The sequence below is a fragment of the Podarcis muralis genome, chromosome 2, assembly GCF_964188315.1.
Source record: "Podarcis muralis chromosome 2, rPodMur119.hap1.1, whole genome shotgun sequence".
Taxonomy (NCBI): domain Eukaryota; kingdom Metazoa; phylum Chordata; class Lepidosauria; order Squamata; family Lacertidae; genus Podarcis; species Podarcis muralis.
The window spans coordinates 102,007,791-102,027,223 of NC_135656.1; the positions used below are offsets into that span (position 1 = coordinate 102,007,791).

Below are 19,433 nucleotides of genomic sequence, written 5' to 3' on the forward strand. Positions count from 1 at the left end.
TCGCTGCCCTAGATAAGACAGTCCGAAAGATTTTTGATGCTGTCGTTTCGAAGCGAAACTGACTGGAGCTCTCCTTTCCATTTATATTTCCACCAGTCATTTTGAGCTTTCTCCAACAGTGGAATCTTAAAGAGCTTAGATTATATGGCGCATCTTTCTTAACGTGGGGTTAATTGTACCCAAGTCAGCCCGGTGCATGGGAAATGAGAGAAGCGTTAACGGAGGCTGCTGGCTGCATTTAGTACACTGCTAATGCATGATGGAAATTGCGATTGCAGTGCTTCCGCAGATGTGCTGCATTCCTTTAAATCGATATACAAACATACGGCTCCAGTCCCATATCATGTCAACTCAGAGAAGTAAGTCCTATTCAATTCAATGGGGCTTACTCCCAGGTTAGTGGGATTAGGATTCTAGCCATAGGAACCTCCTTTATATCTATGTTGACAGTCTGTCCTTCTAGATCACAACTGCCAACTCCTGTCTTTGCTAGCTTGGTGCCCTCGGGATGTTCTGGACCATAACACTCATCAATTTCAGCCAGCAGTGTCCTGCCTGGGTTTGATGGGAGTTGTAGTCTAAAGAAATATGGAGGGCACTGGCTTGCCAAGTGCTGATCTCTGCATCAGCTGCTTGTTTTAACTGGGAATTGAACATGGAAGCTTTTGCAGACAAGTCATGTGTTTTGCCACTAAGCTATGGCGTCCCATGTAGTCACTACATGATACTCTTTAATCTAACAGGAGATACCCTATAAAAAAATCAGATATGCAGCATCTCAGGAAAAAAAACCACCTAATTTTTCAGTGTATGGTTTTTGTTTTGCTATTTTTAGTTGTTGTTTTTCAAAAAAAGCATTGTTCTGCCATTCTAATACTTGCCCCTCACAGTTTCAGTTAATCCGCTCTACAGAGTTGTCTACAATATTATGCCTGGCTACAAAGACAGTGGAACCTCATGACCATATGCAGAATCGCCGTTGTAGTGAACGGGTTCACATCCAGCATGATAGGCAGGTGATAACTCCATCCAGGTGATCAGCATAGGATTGCACCAAAAAGTGCACAGGTCCTGAGCGGGAAAAGAGAGAGCAGGTATTTGGAATGCCTTGGGAGAGCAGAAATTATTGGTGAAATCGATTCTAATGGATTTCCAAAGGGGGACGGGACATATGGAGTGCAGTTGATAATTTGTGGGAAGAAGTTGAGACTCTGGGCACAATCTATTGCCTTCCAGAAAAGATTGCACTCTTTTTAATATGACTGCTTTAGAACGGATATGCTGCATGTGTCCTGTACCTTTAGCCTTTTCAAGTCTAGAAGACGGTGAATGGAGGTTATTACGAGTGTTTGGCAATGTGGTTTCTAGCTGAGAAGCTTGCCTTGTGCGGTCTTTGCAGCTACACTGGTCTTGTCTGTAATTATAAATGTTGGGTGTGTGAAAGCAGCTGATCAATACTTCAGTCAGGTGATTAGTGTTTAGTGATTTCCAGACGCAGATGCCCAAATTTATCTGACATGGTGTGCCTGAAAGTGGAGAAAGTGGTCGGAAATAGAGCAATTTAGCCAACGAGGTAATGAATTTATGGATTGGTCTTGCAACTTAAAATGTAAACTTAGTTAGTAGTTCAGTTGCAATAGAGTAGTGCTTATTGTTTACATCTCCCTCGAAATGAAATCCCTATTGATCAAATGTGATCTAAAATGTAAAAAGAGAGGGAGAGAGAGAGAGAGAGAGAGAGAGAGAGAGAGAGAGAGAGAGAGAGAGAGGAACTGGGGCTAGAAGAAGCACGACAGTTGGGTGTGTAGAGTTATGAGAAGCTCGATGCAGCTGGAACTTTGCACATCCCCTGAGATACGGTGTTGTGTGTGATGGGTGAGACATTTTCAGAAGATCCAGCAAATTGTGACTCCAGCCTGGCTTCCCAGCCATGCACTGCAAGCACTGCCATTAACATTTTAACTTGTTTGGACCGTCTATGAAATATGGACTGGGCATCCAGATTCCAGTCTGCCTGTTGGCCATACCTGATGCCTTTAAAAGAATACCTTTCAATACCTTGTGCCTTTAAAAAATACCCTTGAGCTGTACAGAAAAGTCAGGAAAGAAATGCAGCTGAGAATGAACTAAATATTATTGCCCCTGCCGAAAGACGCGCTTCTGATTGCAAAGAGATCTTATATCAGAAATCTGGAATAAAACAGGAATGCTCTCTTACCCTAACACTCTTGCCATTTATACCACATGTAATATGACTTCCAAGCTGAAGTTTAATTATTCTACACATCTGTGCTTTATTTGGGGGAATCCAGCTATGTCATGCTCAGAACAGACCAATTGAAGTCAGTGGATTTAATTTGGCAGGGCTGATTTATCATTGATTTCAGTGAGTCTGTTCTGCGTATGACTCCCCTGCTCTGGTTACTTGATCCCTGCTTTCTTTTATAGGTCTTTAAAAAACCTGTAGTCTTCAGACAGGGCTTTGGAACATAAATACACACACCAGTTTATTAACATGCTGTTGATGTTTTTATTGAAGTTATAATTGTAATACTGTGTTCTGGTGCTGTGTACAGTGCCTCAGTTTATAAATATTTAAATAACTAAGTAAGTGATTTGATTTAAAGTTCTTAGCTTTTAAACACACCACGAAATATATTACTTCGGACTGTGCAGCAGTGGCTTTTTATAAGGCTTATTGCATTTTCATATGAGTAGCTCAAATTGCCTTGGAGGTCCCCTCATGCTTATGTGGATGATTATTGATTTTATATTCACAGCATAAATTGATTGAAGCGACAAAGGTTGAAAGTGTCACTGAGCCCTTTCCAGAGTATTTTTTTCCCCAGTCCCAGTTCGTTCCCTTTCCTAATCTATTTTAACATAGGTGCATCTATGTGGTTAGGAAGGAGATAAAACTTTTCTGTTTTGGCACCACAACTTTGGAATGCCTGCCGCAAGCAGACATTGTGACACTGGCATTGCAATCTTCTCCTCTGCATCAGGTTAAGAAGACACTCTCATTTTCTCAGGCATTTCAGAAAGAATTTCAGCCCTAACGGATTTTGCGCTTTGGTTTTTACCTTGCCGTTCGTTTTGTTTGCTGCATTTGTTTAAATACCTTGTGCTTCTGTGTTGTGTGAATTATCTCACTTTTGCATGTTACCCTGGAATCTCCTGGTGGAGATGTGGTTGAGAAATGTGCTAATTTAAGTTAATATTTAATAAATCCATGGGCTCCCATTGAAAACACAGCAGCTTCCCATGACAGCTAACAACGTTTAAATCCATATAATATACAGGCTACTTAATCACATAATGATGGCAATAAAGCAGCAGCAACAAGCAAATCCTTTTGTATATTTGATTCTTGTCAATCTGACACTTCCAGTCATGTCAGTATAACACCCAAATCTGAGGCTAGTTCCTATTGGATCCTGTTGCTAAAAGCGAAACTGAACAAAAGAGGCTTTTAGAGTTTCCCCTGAACACTACCAAGGAGGGGACTGATCCTGTATCTTGGTGGAGAGAGTGCCATATCCCAAGGCAGAGGTGTGCTAGCCTTCTTGAACCTGGTGACATGATTTTGTTGGACCAGGACTTCCATCATTCCTGACCATTGAAATTGGTGAAATGTGGGGCTTTAAAGCCTTATCAGTGAAAATAGACAGGGGTGGAATCTACACACATGTAAAAAATGCTGTGAAAACGCTTTTTTAAATAATAATAATAATAATAATAATAATAAGAAGAAGAAGAAGAAGAAGAAGAAGAAGAAGAAAAATACATTGAATTTGGCTTAGCTCACTTTTGCCATCTAGTGTCACATTTGTGTGTTGCGCTTTACAACACATTTAAAACGTTTTATTTGCAACTGTATAGCTGAGTCTTAAGACAGAGCTGGATACACTTGCTGTAACTAATCTTCCCAACCTGTGCACTAGACAATAAAAGGAAAGAAAGGCACAGGAATTTTGCACAGGAAGCAGGTGTTTTTCATTTCAAAGCAATAGATATTCTCATCTCTCCTTCACTGGTCATAAGATGCAAGATATATGGCAGAAATTGTTCTTGGCATCCGTCTGTCTTGAGAGACAATGGAGTGTGTGTCCGGGAGTTAAGTCAAATTGCTTTATTAGCAGCACTGAAGTGACCTCTCCAGGTACGCAAGCATGGGCAATGTGCATGGAGGTCCTGTCCACCCCCCCCAAGAAAGACCCCTTCTTAGCCTCACTGATGTGGTCCACAAGAAAGCAGAGCAATGCCTTTGGCACCCGTTTGGTTGCTGGAGTTGCCGGAAGGAGGCATACAAGATGCCAACCAACCGTCTTAGGGACTCTATTCCCTCAGCTTTCCTTCTGCAGACTTCATGTTCCTACATCAGCAGCTCAAAGTGAGCAAGGCTGCACAGTTAACTTCGTACACAGAAATGCTCATTGCGGCCTTTTATATATACACCCACTTGGTAAAATTGGATTAAAATAACACTACACCCCATGTTAATCATCCCATAAATAATGCATTTGTTTATATGTATGTTGATAGTTGGTAGTGTAATACGTAATTGGAAAACAGATTTAATGCAATTAATACTTAATGAATCTCGTCAGAATCAAGAGTTGCTTATTTGGTGAACAACATGTTAATGGGCAACTTTGTTAAAAAGAGAGAAATGAAAATGGTCAAGGAAAAGAGGACTTTTCAGCGTGTTTTTTAGTTACCAAGATGATCAAGGGTCTGGAAACCAAGCCTTATGAGGAACGGGTGAAGGAGCTGGGTGTGTTTAGCCTGGAAAAAGAGGAGGAGGCTGAGAGGAGATATTCTAGCTATCTTCAAATGGGCTGTCACATGGGGAAATGGAGCAGGCTTGTTCTCTCCTGCTCTGGAGGGTAGAACTCAAACCAATGGATTCAAGGTACAAGAAAGGAGATTCTGCCTAAGCACCAGGAAGAGCTTTCTCCTGGTAAGAGCTGTTTGATGGTGTAGTGGACTTCCCTGGGAGGCTGTGGACTCTTCTTCATTGGAGGTCTTTCAGCAGAGGTTGGGTGGCCATCTGTCATCGATGCATTGCAGTCAGTTGGACTAGATGAACCCCAGGGCCAACTCTACAATTCTGTGATTCTATGATTCTGCCAGAATTGGGCCCTACATAGCAACCTTCCCGGGTGTGTTAGGAAACAGTTCCCATCAGGCTATGAGGCTGATAGGATCAGTGGCCCAAACCACCCAGAGGGCACCAGTGTGGAGGAGGCTGCTACAAATGTTACCCTACAGTCTACACACTTATCTTGGAGCGAGCCCCATTGAGCTCACATAGGATTGTGCTGTTAGGCATGTAAGTGGCGTTTTAAAAATGAAATAAAAATACCACTTGCCCACCACTTTAATCTATGCAAGCTTCTGTATTGTCCTTTGGAGACTAGTAGCTGACGCATTTCCCAAATATTCACATTTTGCATTTTTATTAATCGAGCGAGATAAAAATGCTCTTGAGGACAGTTGGGCATTGTAGGAAATGCTAAGAATGTGACAGGTTCTCTGCGCTGAGCACACAAGGGCCACACTAATGTCAGAAAGTTTAAATATATTGTATTGCAAATGAAATTAGCTATGATAAATCTTTACCTTCGGACTTTTCATCTCAATTCCCGTTCTTATGCTGTGTTCCAGCAGCGCTGTTGCTTCTTTTTCTATTTGTGTCTGAGTTTCTTCCCTTCCAGCAGTCTTTGAATGACAGCGTTCCCTCTGCATTAAAGGCGGTCTTAGTTATGTGAGTCCCAATCCACAAGTAGTCAGAATGCCACCGTCCACACACACAGGAAGAGGTACAGTTGTACCTTGGATCCCTAACGTCTTGCGAGTCTAACGTTTTGGCTCCAAAACGCCGCAAACCCGGAAGTGAGTGTTCCGGTTTGCGAACGTTCTTTGTAACCCAAACGTCCGACACGGCTTCCACGACTTCCGATTGGCTGCAGGAATCCATTCTGGAAGTCCATTCAACTTCTGGAAATGTTGAAAACCAAGGTGATTCCTGCAGCCAATCGGAAGCCACACCTTGGTTTTTGAAGATTTTCGGAAGTTGAATGGACTTCCGGAACGGTTTCTGTTTGAGAACCAAGATACAACTGTATGTTAGCAGACTCAAGGAGCTCCAAGGTTTGCAGAAGTGCAAATGAAGGTTAGGAAGAAGACTTTGCAGGACCCCCCCCCCCCAAAGAATGAGGAGTAAGCATGTAACTTAACCATGAAATGCTGACTGATTAGACTGAAAACGAGAAGCAAGGAGGGGGAATGGAATGGAGGGTCTGAAATTCTGAACAGCAGCACTCCATGCTGTAGCATTTTGTTGCGGCACGCATCTGTTGTTTTTCTATCACCTTTAGATTGCTATCCTTATATCACTTCCCACAACCTTGGTCACTGTTGCCTTTTACCAATAATGTTAAAGTCTTTGTCCTGATAGATCCTCCTTATCGGATAACGTTTTTGTTTCCAATGCATCTGACTGGTACTTTTTTTGTTGCACGACTAGTATACATTGTGAGGTTTTCTATTTCATCTCTACCCAAAGATTTTCCCCAGTTATACAATTTGTATTCGTAAAGGTTTTCTTTTTCTGAGTGACCTTGAACTTAAAAGGGCATTGGTACACTGATGCTTGATTTATTTATTTGTATAAAGAATTCATATACAGTGGACCCTCCGGATACAAATTAAATTCTTTTCTGGGGTCCGTACCTAACCCGAAAAGTCCGTAACTGGAGGTGCTGCTTCTGCGCACGCGTGTGGCCTGATAGAGCGCTTCTGCACACGTGTGCGGTGTGCAGAGCGCTTCTGTGCATGCGTGCGGTGAAACCCAGAAGTATACACTTCTAGGTTTGCTGCGTTCGCAACCCGAAAGTTACATATCCAGAGTGGTACGTAACTCGAAGGTCCACTGTACTGTCTTTCAATATAAGAATCTCCAGGGTGGCTTCCAAACAAAACAGTGGAATTGTGCTTCAGGAGAACAGGGCAGTAGAGAAAACGAGCACAGTAAAAATGGAAAGGATTCCCTCACCTTGCCGCCGAGAAAGTCATCTGCTGGTGCCAGAAAAACATCCGAATAGGCAAAAGACGAACTTGTCTAGGGAGAGCACTATATCTGAGAAGGTCCTTACCTCATTGCCATCCTAGATCTGGCCTGAATCTCTCTCTCTCCCACGCACAAGAGAAAAGGATCATTTGTCCTTTCTGAAAATGTGGAGGCTATGCAGAGACCTTGGTGTGTGTGTGTGTGTGTGTGTGTGTGTGTGTGTGTGTGTGTGTGTGAACTGTATGCACTTTTGGGGTGTGGCTTACCATAGGAGGCTGCCCTATAATGAGCCAGACCATTGGATGTTTATTCCGCTAAATCTACCTGCTGCTCCCTCTTGTTTCTGCATTTTTTTATGGCTCGTAGTTCATGTGCCTACTGAGGACTAGGCACAGTTAGGGCCACTGGACAGAATGAATAAAAGCTATGCTGGCCATTGAAGGCGGGCATTGTTTAATGGTGCACTGACTTTGGACATAATAGCACTTGGCCAAGCTTGCTGGTAGCATATGCTTGACTGTTAGGCCTGCGTCTGTGTGCTGGTCCCGGGGGGAGGTTACCGTGAGGCGTGGTCAGAGTCCGGTCCTGGGTCACGGGTCTAGAGACAGTCCACACAGGGCGAAGCGGGATCCGAAGCAAGAAGCGGGGCGTGGTCGGGAACTCTGGAAGAACAGGACTGGGTGCTGGCAGAAGCAGGTTTCCAGCGACGTTGCTCCCGCAACCTGGGACCGGGCTGACTGGCCTTTATCTTCTCTGAGGCCAGGGGCAGTCCTGGCCCCCAGGTGACCCGCCTCTTCTGGCCTTAAGGCGAGCACTCCTTCTGGGAGAAACCAGTTCCATCCGCCTCTCTGCCCTGAGCCTCTGCAGCTCAGGAGAGGCTGGAGGGTTACTGGACCCAGGGGGAGACTCACCTTCCCCTGACAGGGCTGGGAGAGGCGCACCTGTAGGCAATGTGTCCTCAATCACCTCCGGAGCCAGAGTGGATTCACCTGGTGCCTGCTCCTGAGGATCCGGCACAGGTGCAGGCGCTTCAGATTCAAGGCCCTGCCCCAGCTCAGCTGGCCCTGGAGGCAGGGACTCATGTGCAGGCCGGGATTCCTCCGGTTCAGCCTCTGAATTGGATTCCCAGGGCATCACAGTCTGCATTTCCCAACCCAGTTTGAGTAGCACGCAAAGAGGAAGAAACGCTTCTCATATCATTTTTAGTTTCATTTTTTTGTTTGCTTTTTAATTGAGAAGCAGAGTGGAGGATTTGTTGTTGTTGTTATTGTTTCTGTATACAGTGGTACCTCAGGTTAAGAATTTAATTCGTTCCAGAGGTCCGTTCTTAACCTGAAACTGTTCTTAACCTGAAGCACCACTTTAGCTAATGGGGCCTCCCACTGCCACCACGCCGCCAGAGCACGATTTCTGTTCTCATCCTGAAGCAAAGTTCTTAACCCGAGGTAATATTTATGGGTTAGTGGAGTCTGTAACCTGAAGCATGTGTAACCCGAGGTACCACTGTATTTTGGAGGAAATACATTCAGACTTGGTTATTTCAGCCCATAGAGTGTTGTTTTCCATAGACGTTTCGTCTTGCAAAATTAATTTCTTCCTTTAGCCTCCCCGTGATGCCAGAGAAATGCCACAACATTTTATTTATCCCTATAAGATAGACCTCACTGGTAATCCCAGAATAAGCAGAGATGACTTTTTTTCCTGTAGGTGGGGTGGGATGCCATTTCATTTCAGCCAACCGCTGCAGACTCCAGCTATTTCTCAGATTCTGCCTCTCTCCCTGCTCCCCCTCTTTTTTGGGGGGTGAAAAGCATGATTGATATTAATCTTTTATTTTCCTTTATAAAAAAATATTTTCCCCTGAACTCCATACTGGTAATATATTATTCAGCCTTTCTTTAATAACAGCTTTGGGTTGTTCCATTAGTCACTACAGTTATTACAACGCTAAAGGCCTAATTCATCAGCATTTGACTTCCACAGGCAGAGTGTAATGCTTGTCTGATTCCCCCCATGCATCAGGGCTGTCGTTCTGGGTTATGTGGGAAGCAGCTGCCATTTTGGCAGGAATGTAAGGTGCTTGAAGCAAGCATGTCACTCTGTGACAGCGTGAGGCAAACAATAGCATGTCAAGTGCTTTGTCTAAAGACAAGCCTATTGAAAGATGCATAAATGGAAGCCTGGTTAGCTATTCCATCATTTTCAAGACTATCCAAGCCATCCAGGGCAATTAGCAAATTTATAACAACCTCATGAAGGCCATACCCTCCAACCGTCCCTATTTGCCCGGGACATTTCCAAAATTACAGATCCCAGGATATCCTGGGGATTATCTGGCGTTGGTGTGGGAATGTTCAGGGTGGCAGGAGAGGATATATTGTTTATTATCATTCCTAACTTGCGCTATCAAGTTTCTTTACTTAGCAGAGTGACATTCCCCTTTTTACATGCACAGCAGATAACTGGTTGCAGGCTCGTGTGAGCCTCTCACTATTATACAATTCAATCTGTCTCAGATTGAATTGTACGTTCCTGGTAAGTTCCCTTGAATCCCTCTTAAAAGAATAATGACGCCACAATCTTATTCAAAGTCAATAAAAGAAGTTTACTTACATCAGTGCACAGTTGGATTCGTGAAGGCAGACTTAGTTACAAATATGTACATGTGGATCTACCCCATATGGGGGAATAATCCCAGTGCTTCTGCTGGCTGAGAGCTAGCAGAGCAGTCCTAGCTAAAAGCTGGTCAAACGAAGAAGGAAGTCAAAACGAGAGAAGGGTGATGTGTGACTCGTTCTTTTGTTACCTGGACAGGTTAAATCACTCCCACCTTCTATCACATGCAAAAGAAAGGATGCTCCAGCCAGGAGGAACAGGAAGTTTCGACTGGCTGGACCAAACATTCCCTCGCATGTCTTCTCTAGCATTACAAGGAATGTTGTACTTGATTGCCTCTCATGGATCACATCCCACAGTTGGCACTTGCAGAGAGTGCGGCACCAAAAGACCTGCATCCCAATTTTCGTCAGTGTGATGTTGGAGGGTGTGGAAGGCACGTTGTGCAGCCATTCATAGGGAGACAGAAATCTACTTGAGTTATTTATTTGACTTCTCTTAGTGCAGGACCCAAGGTGGCTCACAGCATATTGTTGTAGAGTGCTGCAACATATTTCTGTGTTGCAGCAGAATATACATTTTTTAAAAATGAAGAAGTAAAATAAAAAAAACACAAATTAAAACCGATTCAAATGATCATGCTTTCCATACATTCCACACTTGACCTTTGGTAAAATTGCCCTTATCTGGCGTGAGGGTAATAGATCAAGAAGGCATCTCTAACATGCTTTTTTGTGTTGCACACTGTACATACCCTTAGCATTAGGGCACTGGGGGCATGGTGTGAGAGTCAGAAAACTACATTTTTTAAGGTAAAGTTTCCTGGGAGCTAAATCCTGAGATTATATCAAATTGATGAATATTTCCAGGGAGCGCCTTTAGGTGGTTTTGCTGGTGTTATGTATCCATAGACTTACAGAGCTTTGAACTTCCCATTTGAAATCAGTCATTTATGATGGAAAGTTAAACACCTACATCATACTAGCTAAGTTACATTAAAGCGCCGCCCTTTAGCTACTCCTGGACAGGGCTTGCCAAAAGTTCATGGATTGTGGATGGACTTCAGTTCCCTTCATCCCTGTCCATTCACCATGTTGGTCGGGGCTGAAGTCCAACAAGATCAGGACTACCCCTAACTAATAGCATGGAGTGCAACACACGTCCGTTTAGGAGATACACAACAGAAAGATGGTTGTGCTTAGAGGGAGCAGCTGCAGGCAGTGTGTATTTGTTGGAGAGAACTGGAGGGGATGTATCTGTGTATATTTGTGTACTTCTTCGTGGTTTTGTGTGAGAGAGATTGGGCAAGGAACAGCTAAGACTTCATTTGACCTGGAGTCTTTGGTAAAGTTCACACCTCTCTGTTCTATAACTTCTTCTATGATATCGGGGTGGGACACATGCTAGGGTTGCCTCCCCCTCTAAGCTTAACAACAATGAACTTCTTTTTTAACCAATGAACAACTGAAGGGTGCTGGAGGCTTACAGTGCAATCCTACCCATGTCTACTCAGAAGTAAGACCTAGTGAATTGAATGGGGCTTATTCCAAGTTAGGTAAGTGGGTTTAGGATTGGAGCTTATGTTGTAAGTGAGTACAGTATGCACAACTGCAGAACATGTTCATTATTTACATGGTGGGTACATTAAAATGGGTGTCCTAACCTGCAGTTTCCATTCACTGGTGTGTTTGTGTGTGAGTAAACCTGTATGTTCCTTTTGTCTTTAGCCAAATGGTTGACGAGATACATAAATATATTTTCTTCTGTAAATAGCCGTTATGAACTCTGGTAGTTTTTTTATTTTTATTTTTTTAATAAGTTTTTATTGTTAAAATAGTTCATCATTAATACACATATACAAGCATACAAACATACATTTCATACAATCCTTAAAAGTGTTCAAACATACTTACATTCAATCCCACAAATAATTAGTTTTTTTAGTTCTGCTGTTTGATGTATGTCTTGCTGTCGGTGTTGTTATTTATTTAGATTTGTACTGCAGTTGCCAATAGTCTGGTTTTCAGGGTTTTTATGGTTCTTAACTTTTATTGCGAGCCACCCAGAGGACATTATTAATTGAGCATTGTGCAAATAAACAGAGAAACAAAGTGACCGTTGTTGTTTTATGGATGCCCAAACACATAAATGTATAATAATTTTGTTCTTTGTTTTGAGCATTGGGGATGAGCCCTGAGCGGCTTGGAGCGAGTTGTGATTGTGGAGCCAAGAGTGGATCTGAAGAGTCTTTGCCTCTCCCTCCTTTATCTTACACACACACACTTGGTTTCCTCAACTCCAAGATTTATTGACTGCATGGGCGCTCCATTGCATAGGTCAAGCCCAGATAATGCCATTTTGAGGACATGTCTCATTTGAGGACATGGTTGAACAAAACTGATACAAAGAATTGGGGTGTAGTAATAATTAAAAGTTTCATGCCATCCTTGGCCTGCCGCACCACCCTTTAGTGATAAAAGGGAATGTCACACAATATTATCTACTGATTGGGCTGAGGCTCCTGCTGATTGGACCATTATGATGTGATGAAAGTTAAACAGCTGTCTATTGAATTGCATGGATTTCGCCTTTATTATACCTCAGCCGCAACAGCAGCAGCAAAGAAAAAGGCATTAAAAACATCACAGAGGAAAGAATAAGAGCTTGCTCCTGAGTGCTTCTCCTTCATTACACATTATTACACCAAAAGTGCCTGTGAGCATAGAGGTACTGATTGGAAATGTCACTTTTTGACATAATCAAACCCTTTTAGGAAAGGTAAAAATGGCTAGCGGTACGTTTTTAAGCAACAATTTTGTTAGACCAAAGGGCAAAATAGTGCATCTTAGAAAATGTCAAGAGCAAAACGAATTTAGCAATAAACAGCGTTTTGCCGAAGACACATTTTACTTCTGTAGGTGCAGCCTGTGTCAAATCATCTGCATTTCTGCATATGTTTTCCTGCCAAAATCTGGAACATTCGATTTGCCATTTTAAAGGTGATCTTTTGAAAAACAACATAATAAAGCCTATTAAACAAATGAATGTACTTATATTATGTGTTTAATTCCACCCCCAATTAAAACTTTGGGTTCTTTTTTTAAAAAATAAAACCAGTGGGAGTGTATGGAACTAAGTAATTAGCCAAGAGGCTGACATTTACCAGTTTGAAATGACAAATCCCAGATATTTTATAACATTGTCTTGTGAAATCACTGCCTCCTCTCCTCCCTTCCCCCTGGCATACATATGTGAAACACAGAGGAAACTAATAGCAGCCTTCGATATTCTTGCACATAGGTAGTCGCTGGCCTACTTTATAGTGTCTCATCCAATATCTTGGCTATAAATGTTGGCAAGAGCGGTGTCTCCTTGGAGGCTTTTGAATGTTTAGAACTGTGAAGTAAAGCTTGAACATGTTTTGTCTTTTTGTTTTGTTTCTCCTCAGGAGGTTGCACTCTGAGGGTGTTTAAGCCTGAGTATAAGCAAGCTTGCAACAGCATTCAAAGGTGCCGTTGAAACATCTGCTCTTGTTTTGTTCAGTTACGCTCTGACATAAAACAACCCACTTTGCTTGTCCCCTTCGAAAAGGAAGAGCAACATGGCACGTAACATCTGTGAGCGAAAGGGGGGGGGGGGGGAAAGTGGATCCAGAATGCGGGAAAAACTTGCAAAATCAGATGGTGCTGCCAGTTATCTATTTAAATCTGCCCCTCCCCAACTTCTTATCATGAGATTCAAGGTGGTTTATGGATTGAAACTATGGAATGTAACAATAAGGAATACAGTGGTACCTCGGGTTACATACGCTTCAGGTTACATACACTTCAGGTTACAGACTCCGCTAACCCAGAAGTAGTGCTTCAGTTTAAGAACTTTGCTTCAGGATGAGAACAGAAATCGTGCTCCGGCAGTGCGGCGGCAGCAGGAGGCCCCATTAGCTAAAGTGGTGCTTCAGGTTAAGAACAGTTTCAGGTCAAGTATGGACCTCCAGAATGAATTAAGTACTTAACCTGAGGTTCCACTGTAATCAAATTGGGGTGGGAATTGACAATAATGCAAGATAATACTAAAACCACATAAGACAGCCAATAAACAGGTCTATATTGCACACATGGATTAGCAGTGACTTCCCAGGGTTTCAGATGGGAAGGCATCCACAGCTACAACCCTTCCAAAATTAGGTTTGCTGATGGTAAAGATAACGGTAAAGGACCCCTGTACTTTTAGGTCCAGTCAAAGGCAACTATGGGGTTGTGGTGCTCATCTTGCTTTCAGGCCGAGGGAGCCAGCATTTGTCCACAGATAGCTTTCTGGGTCATGTGGCCAGCATGACTAAACTGCTTCTGGCACAACAGAACACCGTGATGGAAACCAGAGTGCATGGAAACGCCGTTTAGCTTCCCACCATAGTGGTACCTATTTATCTACTTGCAGTGGCATACTTTTGAACTGCTAGGTTGGCAGGAGCTGGGACAGAGCAACGGGAGCTAACTCCATTGTGGGGATTCGAACCGCTGATCTTCTGATCAGCAAGCCCAAGAGGCTCTGTGGTTCAGATCACAGCGCCACCCACGTCCCTTATTGCTGATGGTAGCCACAATTGGGCCCATAACTGTACTCTCCAATGCCTTTTGAAATTAGTGAGGTTTTTAGCCATCTGCTGGAAGGCCAAAGGAGAGGAAAAGAGGCAGGCCTCTTAGGAAAGAGAATGCCATCACTTGGGGCCAGATCCTGAGAAGATCATCCTGGAGTTCTTTGACCGAGAGTTTTGTAATCCCAGAATTTGCTGTTTTTTATGCTAGTCCATCTTCTGTGGGGACTTTAGTCGACCGGTTATCTGCCTCAAGTTCCTTCCTTCATCTCCTTAACCCGATTTTCTGTGGCGATGCTATTTTTTGCCAAAAACGTGCCTCACGGGGTCACAAATCTGAATGTAGAGTTGGCCAACCAATATTATTTGGCTGCCCTTTGTTCCAAGCATGCTAGTCAGATCACCTCACAGCCACCAATCTCAATGGGTGACCTTAGGCTGGTGGCACATAGGCATCTGGGCAGGCACTATGAAAACAGAATACTGGACCCGATGGGCCTTTGGCCAGATCTAACAGGCTCTTTATACGTTTCTATCACCGACTATCTCCAGAGCTCCTTGAAGGAAGCACAGAGCTAAAATAGTGTTGTAGGAATGGAGTCTTTTTTGTATGGTAAAGCATTCAAATTGCTGCATGCATCATAGATTTCACCACTACCACCTGTATTCTGGAGTGGTACAGCCCAGGAAGAGCTACGCTATGTGATCTTCTGCTGATTGTTTGCTTTAGAAGATTCTACTAAATTGTTCTGGTCTTGATGTGGTCCTGCTTGAAAGGCCAACTATTTTCGGACAGGGCGGGTGTAGGAAAAGCAGAGAATTTATATTCTCTAGATATAAATTAGCTCTGCAGTACATAAAAAGACAGTTGGCTTTGTCAAAACATTATGCAAAGGATGGCACAAACATATCAAAAACATGACCCTTCCTTACGGGTTAGGGGGGAAAAGATAATTTAAGTGGTGCATAATGACTAATTAGTGTTTCTTGTCAAGGTAGCAGAGGGAAACTGTTTCTTTAAAGTGAAGGAGTCCAGATATCAAAGATTTACTGACAGTAATGAAATCACCAATGCAGACTGTTTTAGAGAGGTGCATCTGTGCACTGAATAAACTCCCCACATCTGGACGGGAGTCCAGTCCCTTGTTGTCTCACTTTTGGTTGTCACCGCTATGCTGAGTAGATGGGGATCAAAAGACAACTGCAGACCAACCTAGACTCGTATAATTCTTGCTCTGCATCAGGTTGATGGGGAGCTCTGTCTGTCATGAGAGCACAAATGCAATGAGATTGGTGGGTATTTTGCAGTTCTGCCATTTTGCATCACTTCGATTAACAGATTGTACCTCTAATGGTACAACTCTTTTTTCCTCCTGTGCAAGGGCTTGTCTGAGATGTGAAATGGGGTGTTCTTGCACCTGATCAGAGAATCATATCTCTGAACTAACAGGCCTCAGTTTGTTGCGTCATGGAGCTTACATCAAACATCAGTTCCCGTGTCCATGGTAAATGTACTTTGCTGGAAAATGATAGAAATGAAGATAACATCTGTATTTTCATGAAAGTGTTCAGACTCGTTTGACATTTAGTTATAATTGTCAGGCTTTTCTGACAGTTCCATGGGGACTCTTAAGAATTACAGATGCAACATAAAAGAGGATGCTGGATCAGACCAATGACTCATCTAGTCCAACATCCTGTTCTCAAAGTGGCTGACCAAATAATTCAGGGAAATCCACATGCAGGATTTGAGCACAAGAACATTTCCCCTTCCTGTGGTTTCCAGCAACTGGTATTCATAAGCATTGCTGCTTCTGTCTGTGAAGGCAGAGCCAAGCCATCATGGCTAGGTACACAACGTAGGGTGGGGATTTTTTTTTTTTAAATCAGCTTTTCATATGTTATAACAATATATCTGACATCCACATAAATACGCAAGAAGTATCGTATTACACGGGAAGAGAACAATCAGCAACTACTAACAATCAGTGGCAAAAACCAAATGCCTTTCAACCCTAGATGGGCCTTATTCAGTTTTACATTTAAATTACACCTGATTCGTGAAAATAATAATAAGGGGGGAAAGAGCCCAAGCCTCCTGGTCTAATAGGCCAAGAAAGGGGCCACATGCACTCTGGGTTCTCATAGGGAACATCTGAAAGGATGGTAGTCCATTCAGATATGACAATCACACCAGTAAGATGTGGGAGATGATGTATAAACACTGGCATTTGCTTAAAGATGGATGTCAGGATGGCCCTATGTTTGAATAGGCTCAGGTCCGCAATACCTCAAGGACCACCTCTTTCCATATGAACCTACCCGGACCCTGAGCTGAGGCCCTCCTTCACGTGCTGCCTCCTTGAGAGGTCCAGAGGGTGGCAACACGAGAACGGGCCTTTTCTGCAGTGGCTCCCCGTCTGTGGAATGCTCTCCCCAGGGAAGTTTGCCTGGCGCCTTCATTATACACCTTTAGGCACCAGGCAAAAATGTTTCTTTTAATCCAGGCCTTTCGTTGATCTGAATGACATCCCATACCCTTTTAAAATGTTGCTCTTTTTTTGAAGGGGGTGTTATTGGGTTGCTGTTTTTATTTTGATTCTATATATTATGGTTTTTATGCTGATATTTTCTGTGAACTGCCCTAAAACCTCTGGGTATAAGGCAGTATATAAATTCAATTAATAATAATACAGTGGTGCCTCGCAAGACGAAATTAATTCGTTCCGCGAGTTTTTTCGTCTTGCGATTTTTTTCGTCTTGTGAAGCACGGTTTCGGGAAAGTTTTGGAAAAGCTTCAAAAATCACCAAAGTCTTCAAAAACCTCAAAAAAGGCTACCACACCACGTGCTATGAGTTGTTCCTCAAAGTCAAGTCGCAACTGTATTAACGGTTTTAAGAAAAAGCAAACAAACTTGCAAGACGTTTCCGTCTTGCGAAGCAAGCCCATAGGGAAAATCGTCTTGCAAAGCAACTCAAAAAACCAAAAACCCTTTCGTCTTGCGAGTTTTCCGTCTTGCGAGGCATTCGTCTTGCGAGGTACCACTGTAATAATAATCAGAAACAAAATGAATTGTATTTTTGAACTTGAGCAAAACTTTCCTTTTTCTAGAGCTGCCCACCCATACAAGCTGCATGAATTGCAAGGCACTGAGACACAAGGTTAACCTTTCCGGTTGCTCCTCTCAATATTTGTCGCCTTCTAAAACCCCAAGCATTTCACAGCATACTATTTCCTTACCTTCTGGAGTGGGATTTGATTATTATTATTCTCTCCCCTCCATCACCACCCTGAGTGAATCTCAGAGCCACTGTTAAAACAGGCTGGGGTCCCACTGGCATTCTAGTCCCTAGTAATTCAGCCAGATAGTTGGAATAAAAAGCACCGGGTCATCACTTTTCTCTCCCCCTGGAGCTTTGGTTATTGAAGCATCAGATCTTGCCTTTATTTCCAAGGTCACCAACTTTCTGCTAGAAGTGTTTATTATTTTTGGAGTACGGGAGGAAGCATCACCTTCAGCTCTGCCAATGCGTTTTCTGAGCCTGACGCTCTCTCCTTCCGTAAATCTGTTTTAGAGGTGTTAGCTCTTTGTCTCTCCCCTTCCCCGAAATGACTCCCCTGTTCTTCAATGTCGGTAAGTGGTTTCTTTCTGGCTATTGAAGCTTTTTTGACATTCCCGTTTAAAAAATATTGCCAATCTGATTCAGCTTTCACAGTGTAAATAAGGAAAGGAGGGGGGCAGAGCTGAGCTCTGCTACTGTGGTATGGGGTTTCCTGTAATTTTTTTGCTTGGAAACAAAAGCCATATTTAAAAGAAACCAAAATACACATCACCGCCACATCTCCCCCCCATATTCCAGACAACATACAGCAGCTGCTGCTTACTTCATATACAGTGGTACCTCGGCAGCGGCGTAGCGTGGGTTGTCAGCACCCGGGGCAAGGCAAGTAATTTGCGCCCCCTAACCTGTGGATTTGCGCCCCCTAACCCGTGGATTTGCCCTAACCCCAGATGTTGCGCCCGGTGCGGCCGGACCCCCCTGCACCCCCACGCTACGCCACTGTACCTCGGGTTAAGTACTTAATTCGTTCCAGAGGTCCGTTCTTAACCTGAAACTGTTCTTAACCTGAAGCACCACTTTAGCTAATGGGGCCTCCTGCTGCTGCCGCGCCGCCGGAGCACAATTTCTGTTCTCATCCTGAAGCAAAGTTCTTAACCTGAAGCACTATTTCTGGGTTAGCGGAGTCTGTAACCTGAAGCGTATGTAACCCGAGGTACCACTGTACCTGAGTATCATCATGCAGCCGTGATGGGGCAGCTGTGCGAATTTTGCTCACCACATCTTATCCCGGGAAACCTCAGCCTTGGGGGCCAAATGCAGCCCTCTAGACCTCTCCAAAGGGCCCTTGGAATTCTTCACAGGCCACACCCCTTATCTCTAAGCCACGCCCCTCAGCAGCCCTGCTCTGAGCCGTCCGTCAGTGCTTTTATGTAGCTGCAGTACATGCTTGAATTGTGCATATATTGCTTTCTTGGATGGAGAGCAGAAGGTTGTCTGTAAGGAGAGACCCCTGACTTCTGTCGTGCAAAAGTCAGTCACATCTGTCAGTCCCATTCACTTTTGCCCCACCTACCCCATGGCCTGTGGTCTCCAGAAGGTGTTGCAGCTATGGTAGGTGGGGCATCAATGAAAAGGCTTGTAGGCGGATGTTGATAGGCCTAACCCATGCAAGACACGGGCTTATTTTAGGTTGTGTACTGCATATTGTATAGTTAAAGCACACGGCTTTACCCAAAGAATCCTGGAAACTGTAGTTTGTTAAGGGTGCTGGGAATTGTAACTCTGTGGGGGCTAAACTACAGTTCTCATAATTCTTTAGAGCAGTCGTTCCCAAACTTTTTTTGGCCATGCCCCACCTAAGCATCTCTAAAATGTTGATGCCCCCTCCCCTGTGACATATAATTCTTATTATTCAAAAAGTGAACTCCTATTCACGCGGAGGAAGCCTAAAAGGCCATTAACTTGGTCTAAACCAGCTTTCACATCCCCCCCCCCCCCGTGTAAAAATCAAATTGCCCGTCTGTGGGGCGTGTGCCCAATGTTGGGAACCATGGCTTTGGAGGGAAGCCATGTGCTTACTGTATT

The 19,433-nt window shown here is 43.6% G+C and overlaps 1 protein-coding gene across 3 annotated transcripts in view; it reads left to right on the plus strand.

The window, feature by feature from the left end:
• The window catches only part of FHIT (fragile histidine triad diadenosine triphosphatase), a 1,046,096-nt gene that overhangs the window by 373,820 nt on the left and 652,843 nt on the right, over positions 1 to 19,433 (plus strand). The window lies entirely within an intron of this gene.